Genomic DNA, 18,421 nt, shown 5'->3' on the forward strand with positions numbered 1-18,421 from the left:
CCTTTAAAAGACTGTGTAAATCTTGATAATGGGGCATTCTCCTGCATTCTCTGCTCTGTGCTGTCTGGGTCATGTTAAGTGGCTCTATTTCTCTGATAAGACTTAATGAACAACTATCTGAAATCAGAGAAGGCTGAAGGTCCCGTTCGTCTCTCGGACTCCTGGCAAAGACTCTAAAATTCTCCCCCATCAGGGGAGGCATAATTACGGCACGGTTAGTGTCAGCTTGGGAGGTAACTAAAGCAGTTACAAGAAATAATACCACGTTTCGGAGTCCCAGCCACAATCTCCTCAGACAGAGGACCACACTTTATTTCAAAGGTGGTACAGCAGATTAGCTGTCATTTGGGTATAGATTGGCAACTTCACACTCTGTATCACCCTCAATCAAGTGGCCAAGTAGAGAAAATGAACCACTTAATTAAACAACAAATTGTGAGGTTAGGACAAGAAGCAAACTTATCTTGGCCCTAATCTCTACCACTTGCATTGTTACGAATAAGGACAAAACCCAGAACTAAGGAAAAGTTAAATCCTTTTGAGATGCTTTATGGGAGACCATACGGAGTGCAAAAAGGAATATCTAATCAAATTGGGGAAGAAACACTAGCCACCTATATGGTAGCTTTGAGCAATCAGCTCAGGAAAATTGAAAAGCATGTGGCTGGAACCTGAAGCCCGGGTTTAGATGGTCCTGTACATGATATACAGCCTTGGAATTATGTATATGTTAAGTCTCTTGCAGAAAAGACTCTGGAGCCACAGTGGGAAGGATCATTCCAGGTGCTTCTCACTACTTTCATGGCAATCAAGATTAAAGAACAGAATACCTGGATTCGTCACACCAGAGTAAAGAAGGCTCCAGAGGCCCCATGGAGAGTGACCCCTGGTGGTGATGAACTAAAACTAAAGCTTACTGGAGGTAGAATGCGTGGCTGACAAATAATGAGTTCACAACTCGTCCTAACCAGTGCAGCTGTGAAAACTGTAAACCGTGGGTATTGTGTTATTGTTATAGCTGTGGGGAACGCTTTTATTGCCCCATTTCTAGAGCATGACCAAGGTGTAGAAGGTGTTTTAGAGGAGAAAACAAGGAGTTGTTAATTTGTGGATATTTGTGTGGAAAACAAATCACATTGCCACGCAATTGAGAAGTCCCAGAATGCGACTGCGAAATAGCCAAATCAAATTGGGAAGAGATAAAGGCCAACCCATCATGGGTTTGATAATTCCTTTTGCAGTCATATCTGTAATTTTTGGCTGTGAGGCTGTCCATAGACAAAAGGACATTTGGTCCCAAGCCTTTATTAGGTTTACTGGACTCATGGGAAAATATTTTGATCTAAAGGACTTAAATCTATTAACTGTGGTCATGCATGGAAATCAAGTATATACAAGGCAAGAATGGGAAAGACAAAAAACTTGGCAACTTCAAGGGACTGTAGGAGAAGAAATTAAAATAGGATGCCAAATGATTAATGGAACTACTCATAAAAAGGCAACCCAAATTAGTGTCTCAACCACTCCTGCAAACAGACACGATGAAATTTGTATTCATTCAAGTGAATCAAATTGTTGGTATAATTTTACGTTCTTAAACGTGTAGAATTACTAATGCAAATTAATGTTTCTGAGATACAATCAGCCTGCTCCCCTTTAATACAAACATCCTTTGAAGGGTGGACAGCCTGGCTGCAAAAGCAAACACCCCTCAAAAGTAGAATGCAAAGAGATTTGACTGGCATGCTAGGAACAGGACTGGGAGTCCTAAATGGAATTGACTCAGAGATACTGATGAATAAATTGAGCACAGCAATCAGTGACCTGACCAAGTTAAAACAACCCCTACAGTCTTCCCTATTAGCATTAGGGAACGATCAGTGGCAAGTTTCAAAAATATTCCTGGATTTTGCAAAAGCTAATGATCAAGATCGCAAATTGATAATTAACGTGCTTGGTGTGATCCAGGACAATGTCTCACCAGCCCTTAGCTGCATTCAAGCTCAGTTATGGATGCAATCAACAGCCTCCTTAATCATAAGAGAAGGGAATGAAGGCATTTTTCCTATTGAGATTAGAGAAGCTGTTTGGAATAATGCCACTGGGCTAGAAAGAAAACTTCAATCCTGGTGGACTTTGGTAAATTTTACTTATGATCCTAAAGCAGTTCAGTGCTTGCGGCACGAGCTCTGGCGTGCCCTCGATCAGAGACAGTCCAGCTGCGTTACTTCTGTGCATCGCAGAAGTTACTTCAGCATCAGGATAGGCACTGGCTGGGCGCACTCGCTGGCTTCTTTGCAGAGGAGACACGGCAAGAGCCAATAATATAAGCTCATGTTAGTTTGGAGATAAAGGAAGAGAGACATGGTTCTGGTCTGGCTTCTAACAGGTTTATTGTCAGAAGTTTAGCAACCAGAACATGGCAATGATCTTAATCTGGGATCTCCCTAAGAGGCTTTTCCTGTTTTATAGGGGGTTTGAAAACTGCGGGGAAAGGGGGAAACAACCAATGAGTTACAAGGCAGGGGGAGGATACAATTCAACAAGAACCAATGGGGGGAAACCGAGAGGTGGGAGTTATAACGAAGAACCCATGAACAACCGAGTAACCGAGAAATTTCCCAAACATGGGGAGGGAGCTTGGATCCAGGTGCCGCCCAGGGGGGATGCAGCTTAAGCTTCTGAGCCGCCCCTCAACCCACCCTCTGAGTCTGTGTCTTCCATGGGATGGTCCGGGGTTGATTGGCATCTCGCTGCCCCAGTCCCGCAGTGGGCTGGGTCATAGCAACATGATCCAATTACTAATATAGCTACAGCCTTTGTTTTAACCGTATGTTATGCCACCATTTACTTAATCCACACTATTGTTGCACTAGGATTGAATCACAAGGGAACAGTCTTTCACCCCTCCAAACATAGAGTGTGGGCCCAAATGGTAGAAGAAAAGTGGCAAACTGTGAATTTGGAATCTTGTATCACACAGGAACAACAAGGGTTTATCTGCAAAGGTAACACGATGCCAAAGACGATATGCCGTGATGCTGAGCAAGGCATTTGTCATTTTGAAATCCAGCCAGATACTACCCAGGAGACAGTATTCATATATATCTGTGTGGTATGCCCAGCCTCTGCCCTGGAGGGAGGCCTGCTGAGATAAGGAGATTGCATAACCTCCCAGCAGAACTCCCCTGGAAAGACAACTGCCTTTCAGTTACAGTGAGAAGAAGACAGACCCAGAATCCTCTTGGAGACCCTATGCAGATCATTTGTAACCCATTGGCCTTTACCCTCTGACACCCACCCCCTGTATCCTTATAAGATCTAGCCCTCTGCCCCTGTGAGAGAGAGCTCATCCCTAGCCTCCCCTTCGCAGGGTGCAGACTAATAAAGCTGCCCCATGCAGAACTGCTATACGGGTCTCTCGTCTCTTTCCTCCTGGTCTAGCCTGGAGATTGCCCTGCAGAGCAAAAGCTGAAATCACGAGCTGAAAATCACTAAAGAGCTGATAGCTTCTCTGCAAAGGCACTCCGGCTATGGCTGAGGGAAGACACCGGGCCCTGGGAAGATGGTTCCTCACGGGACCATCTCTCCGGACTGGTCACAGCTTCCTGGGTCTGAGCTACAGACCCCACACCAGCCGCATCATATATTGACCAAGGTTGTGTATGTTTGAGAACCGCTTGTACTTTTATAGAAATAGATAATGACAATGTTTCTTTTAAAAACTATTCTAGTCTTTGTGTTTGTAATTTTACCAGGATTATTGGGTGTGACTTCTCGTATTCAGCACCAGTTGTACCCCATCAATTGGTAAGGTCAAACTACACCCTGTACCACCAATTGTTACCCACACCTATTGGAATGAACCTTACATTAGTAAGGCAATTAGTAAAACATCAAGATATGATTAAAATTTTAAAAGAAATCCAAAGAAATGGGAAAAAGACCTTGGTTACCATCCATTATGACACACAAGAAATAAGCAAGGTCTTGAAGAGGGTAAAACAAGATGCAACTCACAATTGGTGGGATGCACTATTTGGATGGTCACCTACTGCAACTGGCATTTTGAATATGTTATGTCACCCCATAATTGTGTTGTTGATTTTGGTAGGTGTTAGCCGTCTGTTATCCATCATGCTGCTTGTTTGGAATTATAGAATATTAAGAAAATTATCCTTTTTAACCATTCTGATAAATGCGCATGGTAAAACACTAAGAGATGCTTACCGTAAGAGTTTATTAGAAGAAGAATCTGTGTATTAGTAAAAGAATTTACTAACTTCATAGAAAAGGGAGGACTGATACAGGGGGCTTTGGATTTTAAGAACTAACTATTGACCGTGGTATTCCTAGTATTGCTGAACTTTGTAGCTGCTTGCTAAACAATGCTTATTGCTTGTTTAACATTTATTGCACTTGCCAAGCAAAAGGGAGGATGTAGCAGACCATTGATAAGGGGAAGAAACCGTGACCGAAGATCCTGCTCGGACCCTGAAACCAGCCCAAACCAGCTCTGAAGTTTGGACTTGGGCCAGGAACTCAGAGAGCATGTGCAAGAAGGCGAGGTTAAAAGTTCAACCTGAGGAAGACTACTTACTTCATCGGAGGAAGACCTTTACTTCATCCCAGAGACCCCATCTTGCGACCACCAGGCGGCACTGCTCAAGCGCACAGATATGTTAAAGACTTTATGCCACGGTGCCTTTGCCGGCTAGCATGCTGCCCCAGGCAGTGAGCAGTCTTCTGCCTGCCCTGAAGGGGAGGATGGAGGCTGATCACAGTGCAGTAGGTCATGCAAAGCTCCAGGTTGGGTTCGCCTTGCCCACCGATGGCGAAGGTGCACAAAGGAGGCAGGAAAAAAGCGGAGGGACTTCTTCGTGGGGGAAAGGGTTTATTGGAGAACACAGGAAAACCACGGAGAAGCCGAGAAAATGGGGCTGACATGGGGTCTTATACCCCCACAGAATGGGCACGGGGAACACGGGGTAACCAATAACACTTCAGTTAGGGGGAGCTACAAAGGCAGGGTAGCAAATGGGAGAAGGAGTAGGCAGGGGGGAGTAACAAGGGGCCAATCAACTACTGAAGAACATAGAACTCTCTGGAAAGACAACCAAATATGAGAAATAAGGGGAGGGGAGGGCAGTGGCCAATGGTAAAGCACAGATATTTTTCACAGCCTTTTGGGTGCTGCCTGTGACTTTAAGGCTTTTGGGCTATGGAGGCATGAAACCAATGGACCTTTGGGTCCACTTGATCTGGCTGACCCTGGGGTTGGCCATGGTTCGACGCAACATCTCCCCCTTTTTATTATTTTGAAACAAATGGAGGTAAGTTTTAATGGATTTTAGAATGAAACATCTAAGTATAGGGAGAGCAAGTAGGATTAGCAAAAAGGTGAGTATGACCCAAACAGTGCCTTTGACTATTGTAGAAACCCAGCTAGAGAGTCCCCAGGATGAAAAGATGTTGGTAAACCAGTCGTTTCCTTCCTCTTTGAGATGGGTAACTTGCTTGTGGATCTCCTCAATCTGGGCGTGGATCGATTTGCTGTGAGATGTTAAATTGAGGCAGCAGAGTCCTTGAAACTCCAGTTTCATTAAATGCCTGGGCTAATGTAACCCAAACATTAGCTTGGGGCTGCTGCACGATCTACGCTGTTACCAGTGGAAAGGGCAGGACAAGAAGTCTGAGGCCAAGGAGGAAGGTCTGGGTCACCATCCTGGAGACTCTAGAAATTTTGCCGAGATTTCTGTGGGTAAAACAAACAGAAAGGGTAAATGGCTTGAAACTTCTAAAGAAACATTGGCCTCTTGTTAACTCCCTGTTTTTCAAATTAAAAGGTGGGTGTGGGAAGTTAGGGAGTAGGGGAAAAGGGAAAACATTCAGGGAAAGGGAACAGCAGGAAGAAGGCAGCAAGTTCTTCTTCAGATGCTGTCCGGTGTCGGTGCCTCTTCCAAGCTGTTGCTTTGGGGTCGTCACTGCCTGGCGAGGTTAGGTGCGGCTTGATGAACTTTGCTGGCACCCACTTTGGTCCAGCTGGGGTCGACACATATCCCCTTCCCCAAGCTAGTAACTTGAACGGGCCATCAACTTTGTGAGTCTCAGGGTCTTTGACCAACACTGGCGGGTTTTCTTTCAGTTTAGTTCTGGTTGAATTTCTAACATGCTGGTATACGGGGGGGTTGGGCTCCTTGAAGGAACAATTAAAAAAGTTAATAGTAAAGAGGGCCCTGCATAGTCACTCAATGGGCAAATTAGTCTCTGCTCCTCCCCGCTGTTGGGCAAGGACTCTTTTTAGCGTTTGATGGGTACGATCGACTATAGATTGGCCCGTGGGGGAATAAGGGATACCTGTAGTGTGGTGAATCCCCCATGTGTTGAAGAACCGGTGGACGTCCTTTGAGATGTACCGTTGTCTGTCTTAACTTCTGCTGGCACTCCCAGAGTGATTAATGCTAACAGAAAGTGTTTAATGATATCTTTTGCCTTGTCCCCGCAATGAGAAGAGGCAATAACTGCTCCTGAGAAGGTATCAACAGAGACATGGACATACTTAGACCTTCCAAATTCAGGGATGTGAGTCACATCGGTCTGCCATAGCTGGCAGCTATTGAGACCACGCAGACACACACCGGAGCCTAGCGATGGGATCTGATGTTTCTGACAGTCCGGGCATGTTGTCACAATGGCCTTAGCTTGGCTGCGCGTGAGATGGAACATGCGGACCAAAGCTGGGACATTTTGGTGGTAGAATCGATGGCTCAACTTTGCTTGTTGGAACATTCCCAGTAATGATGGTAATTGCACCGGGGCAGCCAAGGCGTCGGCATTCTGGTTCCCTTCTACAATAGGATCTGGGAGGTCGGTGTGCGACCTCATGTGCATAACATAATAGGGTTGCTCTCGGTGGGACAGCAAAAAGATGACGTGGGAGATGATGCCAAATCCTGGTAGAATTAAGATGTAAACTTCTGCATGTCCGAAGAATCAGAATAGATGTTGATATAGTACTGGGTCTCCTCCCCCTGCTGGGTCAAAGAATGTGGTATCGAGATTGCGATCTGTTAGAAGCATGGTAATTCTGGCGGCAAGAACAGGGAGGGAGAGGAGGAGTAGTACTGCAGTGATTAGTACAGATCATACGAATAGGGGAGTTTGATACTGTGATAGGGCTGGCGGTTTTATATTAATTGCTGTTGTGATGAAGTTGATTGCCCCTAGAATAGAGGAGATACCTGCCAGATGCAGTGAGAAAATAGCTAGGTCAACTGAGGCTCCAGCATGGGCTAGGTTGCCAGCTAGTGGGGGGTATACAGTTCATCCTGTTCCTACTCCTGCCTCTGCTGTTGAAGAAGCTAGAAGGAGTAGGAATGAAGGGGGAAGAAGTCAGAAGCTTATATTGTTTATTCGTGGGAATGTTATGTCTGGGGCACCAATTATTAGAGGGACTAGTCAGTTTCCGAATCCTCCAATTATGATTGGTATTACTGTGAAAAAGATTATAACGAAGGCATGGGCCGTAACAATTACATTATAAATTTGGTCGTCTCCTAATAGAGCACCAGGTTGACCTAGTTATGCTCGGAGACTTAGAGCGGTACCTACTATCCCGGCTCATGCCCCGAAGATTAGGTACAGAGTGCCAATGTCTTTGTGGTTGGTTGAGAATAGTCATCGGTTAATGAAAATCACAGGTAAGATGGCTGAGTGTGTAAGCGTTAGGCTGTAGTCCTTTTCACAGAGGTTTGATTCCTCTTCTTATCGGCTCTGTAGTGAAGTTCATGGTGAGTTGCAAGCTCATTGATGTGTACTAGCTGTACACCAGGGTCCATTAGGCAGAGGCCTGTTGGTTTGGGCATATAGCTATTAACTATAGTATTATGGGATCGAAGCCCATCTGTCTAGGGGTGTAAAATCCTAGCTTAATTAAAGCACCTGAGTTGCATTTAGGGGATGCAGGGTAATGTCCGGCAGATTTTAACAGAAACTAAGAGGGTTTAACTCTTGTTTAAGGCTTTGAAGTCCTTCGGTTTAAGTAATCCTAAGTTTCTTTTCAGACGATGGTGATGAGTATAGGGGAAATGGGGAGGAGCATGATGGAAAGGGTGGTTAGAACAGCAATTGAGGCATTAATCGGTTTGCTGACATGTCATTGTTTTATGTGGTTTGTAGTGTGTGGTGGGAGTGTAATTGTTGCGCAATATGCGAGGCGAAGGTAGAAGAAGAGCCCTAGTAGGGATAGAAGTGAGATAATCATTGCTGCTGGGGCTATATCTTGTTTGGTTAGTGTAAGAGACGGGGACTTTCTGAAATAACCAAGTCTGAGATCTCCCCACGGAAAGAAGACGAATCTATTGGCAGAAGACCACGAGGACTTCGTCTCATCCATTGGTAGCTATTGCCCCCCCTCTTTTTCTTCCTCTCTACTTTGTGTTTCTTTCTCTCTCTCTCTCTTTCACTCTTCTATTGCATTACTGTGTTGTGGGCACTTAATAAAGGTGAACTGTTCTGATTAAAACTGAAATCTCTTGTGTCCTTTTACACTCTGAGATCGATAAACGAACCATCACGACCCCCGCTTGCATTAGCGGATCGTGACATTAAACTGGCGTCACGGACAGGATCTGACAGACAGAAGGGGTTGCAAGGTTGTGTGTAGTCTGTAATAGGGGAAGGACGTTTCGCTCCAGCCGCACCTAGCCCGACACCCCGAAAAGGGTGAGCGGTGTCCAGAAAGCAAGGGGGGTGACTCGAATTTCCCGCAAACTGCACATGCCTAGGTGAAAAGCACCCCATACTCAGTTGAGGGCTCTGTCTTCAGATTTTTCGCAAAAGATCTTAGTGTAAAAGGGGGAACTGTGTTTTTTTTGGTGTGTGCGTGAATTTGGACTGCTTGGTGTAGTGAAGAGACAACCATAAGTAACTTAAGGAGTACCTCCCAAGCAGATTTGGTCTCTTCACCCACCCAGGGAAGCGAAGGGAGACACAGCAAAGCTGTGTGTGTTGCAGTGTGTAATTAACTTTTACCTCCCTGTGGTGGTTTTGATCCCTTCATAAAATGACTGAAAACCCCAGTGCAAAAGTTAAAGCTGCGTTTTATGCTCTGCTAGCAAAACATAATGCCCGGCCTTCTTCAGGAGGGGAAGAATGGGCTCAAAATAACTGGTTTAATTTGGATTATGTGACTGATAGAGTATGTTCTTTACAACATGAGACTAGATTTAAATTTGGCCAAAATAAAACCATAATCTGCTCTGTTTTAGGGGCATGCCTTGTGGCAGCTATAGATCATCGCTTAAAGCGATGTACTGAGGAGAAAGCAATCATAGATTCCCTTCAAAACCTAGTGGAGATTTTACAAAAACAATTAGATGAAGAGAAGAATAAAAATCATTTGCTAGAGGCTGCTTTAAAAGAGGAATATTTTAGGAATTCAAAGAATACTGACTCACCAAAAGAGACAGAGGAAAAGAAAACTCCTCACATTAACCAAATATACCCCCAGAAAGAACTAATACTAGTAAAAAATTGTGGAGAAAACTGCTGCCCTCGTATGAGGCCTCTGATTAAAACAGAATATAATTATATCAATGATGAAGATTTTGAACCGCATATCACCACTAAACAAATACCATACACTGCTGTTGAATTGGCTAGATTAAAAAAGGAGTATGGGCGGCTCCCCCACGAATCTGAGACGGAATATGTCTTCCAAGTGTCTCTCACTGGAGGAGACCAAATTCAATTAACTGAACAGGAGGCCAGTGGATACTGGAGACATGGAGTTTTCTTGACAACAGGAGACAAACGTGGCACGTGGCTTTCTGGGCCAGGGGACTCAATCCTTTAGAAAGGGGAGACCCTTTAGCTATAGTTGGTACCCCCGATCAACTCCTAGAAAGTGTCCACAAAGCTGCCTGTTTGCAAATGATCCATGAAAGGAAATTAACTCCTGGATATGAATCCCCCATGCAATTACCTGTTAAACCTGAACTAATGACCCCTTTAATTCGAGGCCTTCCAGAATCACTCAAACCTACAGCAATTGTCCTTCAAAAAACCATAGCAGCTGTAAGTCCCGTAGAAAGGCTGGATAGATTCCTTGGAAACGCGAGCAATCAAACTGGATCTACCAGTCCTGGGTTTACTCCATACTCAACCCCCTCTCAGCCGCCAGGTTCACAATCGAATTCATCTGCTGGTGATGGCAAAGTTTGGACATGGAGTGAGGTTGCAGAAGATCTGATTAATTACAGTAGAAAATATGGACCTATAAAAATCCCAGAGGAAAAATCAGACAAAACAAAAGGTGTCAGGTACATTAGGGCTCCTCATAGCGAAAAGCCGGAAAATGTAAAACAGATCTCTAACCGTCAGCATTGGTGGTTATTGGGCATCAAAAAGGGGGCCCCCAGAGATGTGATGGATGGCTTACCCCTTGATAAATTGAGTAAGGTAGTGTCTAACTGGCACTGCTGAAAACCCGTTCTACCAAATCCGTCAGTTCAACCCAGTGCACCCCTCCTCCCTCAGAATTTGGGCAGTGAGTCAAAGCAACCTCTCCCTCAAAGTCTGTGCAGTGAGCCAAAACAACCTCTCCCTCAAAACCAGGGAAACTAGACCCTTCGTCTCTTGTCAGTGGGCGAAGAGACGGAGCATGGGTGTACCTGAGAATGCTCACTAAAAATAAAACAGGAGATATAATGATCACAGCTATTACAGGCCCTAAACGGGCACCTGTAACTTTTCTGATTGACACTGGGGCACAAATTTCTGCACTGACAAAGAAAGACGCCCAGAGGTGTGGAATTGTCCCAACAAAGAACCGATATTGTGTTTTAAATGCCTTGGGAATGACAGAATCTATGAATGTGGCCCTAGTCAAGCTCACTTTGCCTGGAGAGGAAAACCAACTCTCTATTAATGTGGTGATTGGAGATATCCCAACCAATCTATTAGGGACGAATGCCCTCGTTGGAAGACAGTCGGAGGACTCAGAGGGTCTTCTGTGGTCTTTTGGCACTCCATGTTTTAACGTCAGACTGCTCCAAGCCGCACCCTCCCTACCATTCAGCAAAGTAACTAATGTGAAACAATACCCCCTCCCCCTGGGTGCCAAAGAGGGCATTGAGCCAGTGATACAGGAGCTACGAGAACAAGGAGTAATAGTTAATACTCATTCTCCTTTCAATTCTCCGGTGTGGCCAGTACAAAAGCCTAGTGGGAAGTGGAGGCTGACAATAGATTTTCGCAGGCTAAATGCCAACACAGACCCTCTTACAGCAGCGGTCCCAAATCTGGCAAAATTAATAACATTGATTCAAGAAAAGGCTCATTCAATCATGGCAACTATAGATGTCAAAGACATGTTTTTTGATACCTTTACAGCCAGAAGATATGGACCGTTTTGCTTTCACATGGGAAAGTCAGCAATACACTTTCACTAGGCTTCCCCAAGGGTACAAACATTCCCCCACCCTGGCTCATCACGCTTTAGCCCAAGAGTTAGAAAAAATACCCAAAGCTGACAATATGACTGTTTATCAATACATTGATGACATCCTTGTGGGAGGAGATGAAATAGAAGAAGTGAGAGATACCCAACAGAAAATAATCTCCCACTTAGAAAGCCTTGATTTGAAAATTCCCTCAGAAAAAATCCAAAATCCTTCACATGAAGTGAAATTTTTGGGAATTTGGTGGAAAGGAGGTATGACGTATCCCACCTGATACCCTAACCTCTTTAGACCAGATTAAAATGCCTGAATCCAAAAAAGATCTCCAACATGCTTTAGGATTATTAGTATTCTGGAGAAAACACATCCCAGATTTTTCCATAATTGCCAGACCTCTTTATAACTTGTTAAGAAAAGGGATAAAATGGGAATGGACTGCTTCTCAAGAAGAAGCATTGCAATTGTTGATTTTTGAATCAACAGCTCACCAAGCCCTGGGCCCTATTCACCCTACAGATCCTTTCCAGGTGGAATGGGGATTTGCCTCCTCAGGGCTGTCAGTGCACATATGGCAGCGGGGTCCTGAGGGTCCGACGAGGCCTGTTGGTTTTTACTCCCGTGGCTTTAAAGATGCTGAAAAAAGGTACACTACCTGGGAGAAAGGATTGTTTGTGGTTAGCTTAGCTCTCATATAAGTGGAGAAGATTGCACGACAACAACCAATTGTTTTGAGAGGCCCTTTCAAAGTTATTAAGGCAGTCTCTACTGGGACCCCCCCCATCTGACAGGGTGGCCCAGAGGGCCTCAGTAAGGAAGTGGTATGCTCAGATTGAACATTATTGTAGCATCTTCTCAGTAACTGAAGGAGCTGTAAAAAATCTGGCAATCCAAGAGACTGAAAACTTGAGTAGCAGCCAGGACAAACCTGCCTCAGTCATTAAAGTAGCCCCTCCTTTTTCCCCTGAACAGTCAGCAAATTCTTGGTTTACAGATGCTTCTGCCAGGCGAGAAGGAAAGGTGTGGAAATATAAGGCTGTAGCCCTCCACACTTCCTCAGGTGAATGAATTATCACAGAGGGGGAAGGCAGCGCCCAAGTTGGTGAGCTGATAGCTGTTTGGAGTGTTTTCCAACGTGAGGCACAGAATACTTCTCTTGTCTGTGTCTACACCGATTCCTATGCTGTGTTTAAGGGATGTACTGAGTGGCTTCCTTTTTGGCAGCAAAATGACTGGGAAGTTAACAGAATCCCAGTATGGCAAAAGGAAAAGTGGCAAGAAATTCTAAATATTGCAAGTCAAGGGAATTTTTCTGTGGGGTGGGTAGCCTCTCACGAGACAGATGGAAATCCAGCAGGAGAGTGGAACAATAAAGCTGATGAATTAGCAAGACTAAGTCCTGTGAAAAAGGATCAGATTACAGAGGACTGGGAGCATTTATTAGAATGGTTGCATGTAAAAAGAAAACACACAGGTGCAAAAGTTTTGTACAAAGAAGCCTGTTGGAAGCCGCGCGGGACGGGGAGCCCGGATCCCCGGCGGGGGGAGAAAAACAGACGCCAACCAATATGGTTGAAAAATACACTCCGATTTATTAGCAGTCTAAAGGCACTTATATAGTATACCAGCTTGTTAGCTCCTGAGTGGCTTAACGCTTATCAAGACACATTTCTATTTCTACATAATTGGACTACATTGGCAGTTTTCCACAGTCTTGTTATGATCAAAAGAATTTTGTGCTCAACTCCTCTGTATACTCCCGGATAACACAGCTGCAGGTTCTCCACTCCCTGAAATTTCTCAGGCTGAAACTGTTTAGTTTCACACAGGGACTTTCCCATGGAAAATGTCTCTCACACACAAGCCTAAAAACCTCCAGCTCAATAGCTTGCACAGTTCTTTTATTGATCCCAATAATTCTATTCTCCAACAGGAGCCCTTGCTCGCGGTTGGCCTGTTACCAGAGAAATGTGTAAAACATGCATATCAGCCTGTGAACAATGCCGCAGACGGCTAGAAAGACACCCTTTGGAAGATGACCCTCTGCATTTAAGAAAGGGTAAAGGCTTATGGGATGTGTGGCAGGTAGAGTATATTGGCCCCTTTAAAAAGTCAGGAGGCAAACACTTTGTGCTGGTAGGAGTGGAGATTATATCTGGGTTAGTCCAGGCCGATGCCTTTAAAAGAGCTACAGGAGATAACACTGTCAAAGCATTGCAGGGATGGTTTGGAACTTTCCCAAAACCACAAGAAATTCAATCTGATAATGGGTCTCACTTTACTGCCAAAGTTTTACAGGACTGGGCAAAAACTGAAAGGATTAAATGGACTTTCCACACCCCTTACTACCCTCAAGCTAACAGGATTGTAGAAAGGACCAATGGTCTCTTGAAACGACTTCTGAAACCACAGGAGGGAAATTGGGATGTTCGACTATGGGAAGCTGTGAAAGGTGTGAATGATAGAGGGGGGGTAAACAGGTGTCCCAAAATCACTGCCTTTTGCCCAACAGCTCCAAGCATAATTCCTTCACTACAGGGACCAAATGATCCTAAGAATCCTGCACACTACTCTGGACAACCTGTTTTGGTAGACCTCCCTACTGTAGAAGTACCACTAGTGCTAAAAAGCCCTCTGAATAAATATGCATGGGTAGCCTCTGATGCCCTAGGGAGAGAGCATCGGATACATACACACTGGATAATTCCATCATTCTAATTTTCTGCCTTTGGTGACAGACTCTGTTTGTGTTTGCTTTTCACAGAAGAACTCCGAGGGACATGAAGAATCCGGCATGGTCCCTTAAACAAGTCAAATTGCTGATGCAAAACAATGTGTCAGAAGTTCAGCCAGCTTGTTCACCTTTTTCTGCAAACTTCCTTCTAGGGGTGGACAACCTGGTTGCGAAAGCGGAACCCTTCTAAGAAACGAATGCAAAGAGACATAACCGGTGTTGTGAGAACAGGATTGGGAATCTTAAATAGTATTGATTCAGAAGTACTAATGAATAAATTGGCTGCCACAACTACAGATTTGACTAAAATACAACAACCATTGCAGTCATTCCTATTAGCCTTGGGAAGCCATCAGTGGTTGTTATCAAACATATTACCAAATTGGGAAAAGGTAAATATGAATGACCACAAATTGATAATTGACGCACTCGATGCTACACAAAATAACATTTCTTTGGCTCTCAGCTGCATCCAGGCTCAATTATGGATGCAGTCAGTTCCTGTCTCAATTATAAGAGAAGGCGAAGAAGGCACTTTTCCTACTGAAATTTGGAAAATAATCTGGGACAGTGCCACTGATTTTGAAAGAGAATTCCAATCCTGGTGGAACTTAGTAAATTTTACCTACGATCCCATCAAAAACACAGCCACAGCCTTTGTACTGACCATACGTAATGCTTCAGTGCATTTGATATTCCCTATCATTGCATTAGGGCTGAACCATGATGAAGCTGTTCTCTATCCTTTTGAGCATAGAGAATGGGCCCGTCAAATTGGTGAGAAGTGGCAAACTGTTAATTTAGAAACTTGTATTGTCCAAGAACAACAAGGGTTCATCTGTGAAAGTAATGCAATTAGAGCTCAAGACATTTGTTTAGATACAGAACAAAATATCTGTCATTTTGAAATTCATCCTAACGAGATTCCTGAAACAGTGCTTGTCTATATAGGTAATGGATGTGCATGCTTAAGAACTGCTTGCAATAAAGTATTTGTAGAAAATTTAGTAGTAGATACAAAAAATCATTCAAATTTTTGTGTTTGTAACTTTACTAAAATCATAGGATGTGATTTTTCATATGTAGCCCCAGTTACTTCTTACCACCTTTTACAGTCCAATTACACACTGATCCACCGATTATTGCCTACCCCCATTGGGATGAACCTTACTTTGGTAAAGCAATTGTTGCTTCACCAAGATTTAATTGAAATTTTGGAAAAGATCAAGAAAAATGGACAGAAAACCTTGGTAACTGTTCATCACAATGTGAAAGAAATACATCGTGTTCTAGAAAGGGTAAAGAAAGATGCTGAACACAGGTGGTGGGATACTCTTTTTGGGTGGTCACCTACTGCTACAGGTGTCCTGAACAAATTGTGTCATCTCATCACTGTTCTCTTGATTTTAGTTTTGATTGGTTTTGCTTTATCAGCAGTCTTATACATCATGAATTGGAGAATGATGAAACGGTTAACACAGTTGACATCTATAATAGATGTCCACGATTTGGCCAATATCCCATCCACTGTGGACATACCCAAGGTTATTGACATTAGACGAACTACACAAGTATTAAAATAAGTTGTGGATAAGAAATTAGAGGTATTTTGATTGGAAAATTACATGCGTATTCTGATTAAAAAATTATTTATTTCCTTCTTTTTCTTTTCTTTTCTTTTCTTTTCTTTTCTTTTCTTTTCTTTTCTTTTCTTTTCTTTTCTTTTCTTTTCTTTTCTTTTCTTTTCTTTTCTTTTCTTTTCTTTTCTTTTCTTTTCTTTTCTTTTCTTTTCTTTTCTTTTTTCTTTTCTTTTCTTTCCCTTCCTTTCATATGTTCTCCACCCCTTTTCCGGGATATGCTACCAACATTGACGAGTCTTGAAGACTTCGACAAAATCATGCTGATAGAGCTCTCCTGACGACAGTCGTGAGTCACGGGGTGGTGTAAGAGATGGTCCAAAAATCCCTCATCTGCCTCACAATCATCGCCGAGGACAGAGACTGAACACAGGAGTCCTGGCCCTGCTGAGGTGGGATGTCTGCCAAGTGTTGCCTGCAGGTGTACCCGCTGGGAACTGGTACGCATTCCTGAGGAAATTAGTGCAGGTCCCAATGGACTGCGCCGTTCTTGCTGCCCAGGCAGGAAGGACTGCGCTGAAGCGAAAAGGAATGACCTGTCCTGTACACCTGTCCTGTACACCTGTCTTGTACGTCTGTCCTGTACCTGTTTCCCAAAGCAACGGGCCCCATAACAACGGCTGTGGATTTCCCAACCTCCTGGCCAGTTGCCCCTCGCTTCTGAAAAGGACTATAAAGGGACTTTCTGAAATAACCAAGTCTGAGATCTCCCCACGGAAAGAAGACGAATCTATTGGCAGAAGACCACGAGGACTTCGTCTCATCCATTGGTAGCTATTGCCCCCCCTCTTTTTCTTCCTCTCTACTTTGTGTTTCTTTCTCTCTCTCTCTCTTTCACTCTTCTATTGCATTACTGTGTTGTGGGCACTTAATAAAGGTGAACTGTTCTGATTAAAACTGAAATCTCTTGTGTCCTTTTACACTCTGAGATCGATAAACGAACCATCACGACCCCGGCTTGCATTAGCGGATCGTGACAGTTAGCTCTTGAATAATGAGTAATTTTGGGAGGAAGCCAGTCAGAGGGGGGAGGCTGGCTAAAGATAGGAGTGTTTGTAGGAGGATTGTGCTAAGTGAAGGTGCTTTTGTTCATGCAGTTATTAATGTTGATAGTTTTAGGATTTTTATTGAATTTAGGGTTAGGAACACAGCAGCAGTTATCATGGTGTATAGGTAGAAGTTGAGTAGGGTGAGTTTGGGGTAGTAGATGAGAATAATGGCTATTCAGCCTAAGTGGGAGATGGAGGAGAAGGCTATGATTTTCCAGGTTTGTGTCTGATTTAATCCCATTCATCCCCCCAGAGCTGTGGAGAGAATAGCCATAGTGGTTAGTAGCATAGGGTTAAGTGATTGAGACGTTATAAAGAGTAGGGTAATTGGTAGGAATTTTATGGCTGTGGATAGAAGAAGACGGGTAGTCAGGGGGGAACCTTGTAGTACTTCTGGGAATCAAAAGTGGAATGGTACTAGTCCTAACTTCATTGAAATAGCTGCAGTTAAGATTAGGGAGGATGTTGGGTGGGTTAACTGGGTAATGTCTCATTGTCCAGTGTATCATGCATTAGTTATGCTGGAAAATAGTACTAGAGTTGAAGCAGCTGCTTGCAGTAGGAATTTAGGATTTGATACTTCTTTGAGCATTGAGTACTCTGCTCTCTCTACCACTCCAGCTACATAGGCCGAATCGGTGACGATGTTTATTGGTTCTTTTTGGAATCGCTCAAAGGTCCTGACTATGGTGGCTAACTCTGCAATTTGAGGAGATCCTTCAACTACTTCAACATCTTTTACCCACTCAGGTGTTTGGGGGTTCTTCCAAGTCATAACGAACTTGTGAGAAGGCCCTGAGCCATCGGTGAAGTTTGTTACTCTGAAACAATTTAGGGACTAATTTGAAATTTAGATTAAACAATTTGTGTGGCAGGTGGTGGCTAGAGAGTTGCCCTGAGTAACTATCTCGGGCAAACTGGGGGCACTCGCTGCTCTGTAGGGCAAATTCAACATCATCTAATTTAAATGGCATGTAAATTCACGCAAATTTGCACCCTGCGAGAACGCGGAGACGAGACCTGGCCTTCCTTATCAGTTGCGCCATCAATTCTTGTGGCGTGGTAATGCTTTTGGACAGCTGGTGAGGCAAAAACACCCACTCTATGCTCAGGAGGGGGTCCTTGATCCTCTCGTCCCACTGGAAAATAAGGCCTTGCAGATGTGGTAGTTGGCCCATAATTATAAACTTGAAGTGCAGATCTGGTTCCATCTGGTGTGCCTGCTTGGTGGAAAGAGCTTTCTGGACCTCTCGTGCCTCAGGGGTTAGAGATTGGGGAGAGTCCAATGCACCATTGACTTGCAGCAGGTTAAAGAGGGGGGTGAGGCTCTCTGTGGAGATCCCTAACAGTGGCCAGACCCAGTTCACTGTACCGCACAGTTGCTGCAGGTCATGGAGGGTCCGGGGCTCATCAGCAATGGCAAGCTGTTGGGGAGCGATGGTCGTCTCATGGATCTGGAGGCCAAGGTAGGTCAGGGGGCACAAGCACTGGATCTTGTCAGGATGGACTATAAAACCTGCAGCTTCAATTGCCTGAATTGTC

The 18,421-nt window shown here is 44.1% G+C and overlaps 1 pseudogene; it reads right to left on the minus strand.

The window, feature by feature from the left end:
- Nucleotides 1–8,059: 8,059 nt before the first annotated feature.
- LOC138102680 (NADH-ubiquinone oxidoreductase chain 2-like) lies at nucleotides 8,060–17,654 on the minus strand (annotated as a pseudogene).
- Between the last annotated feature and the right edge of the window lie 767 nt (nucleotides 17,655–18,421).

The sequence above is a fragment of the Aphelocoma coerulescens genome (genome assembly GCF_041296385.1).
Source record: "Aphelocoma coerulescens isolate FSJ_1873_10779 chromosome W unlocalized genomic scaffold, UR_Acoe_1.0 ChrW_unloc_scaf_1, whole genome shotgun sequence".
Classification (NCBI taxonomy): Eukaryota; Metazoa; Chordata; class Aves; order Passeriformes; family Corvidae; genus Aphelocoma; species Aphelocoma coerulescens.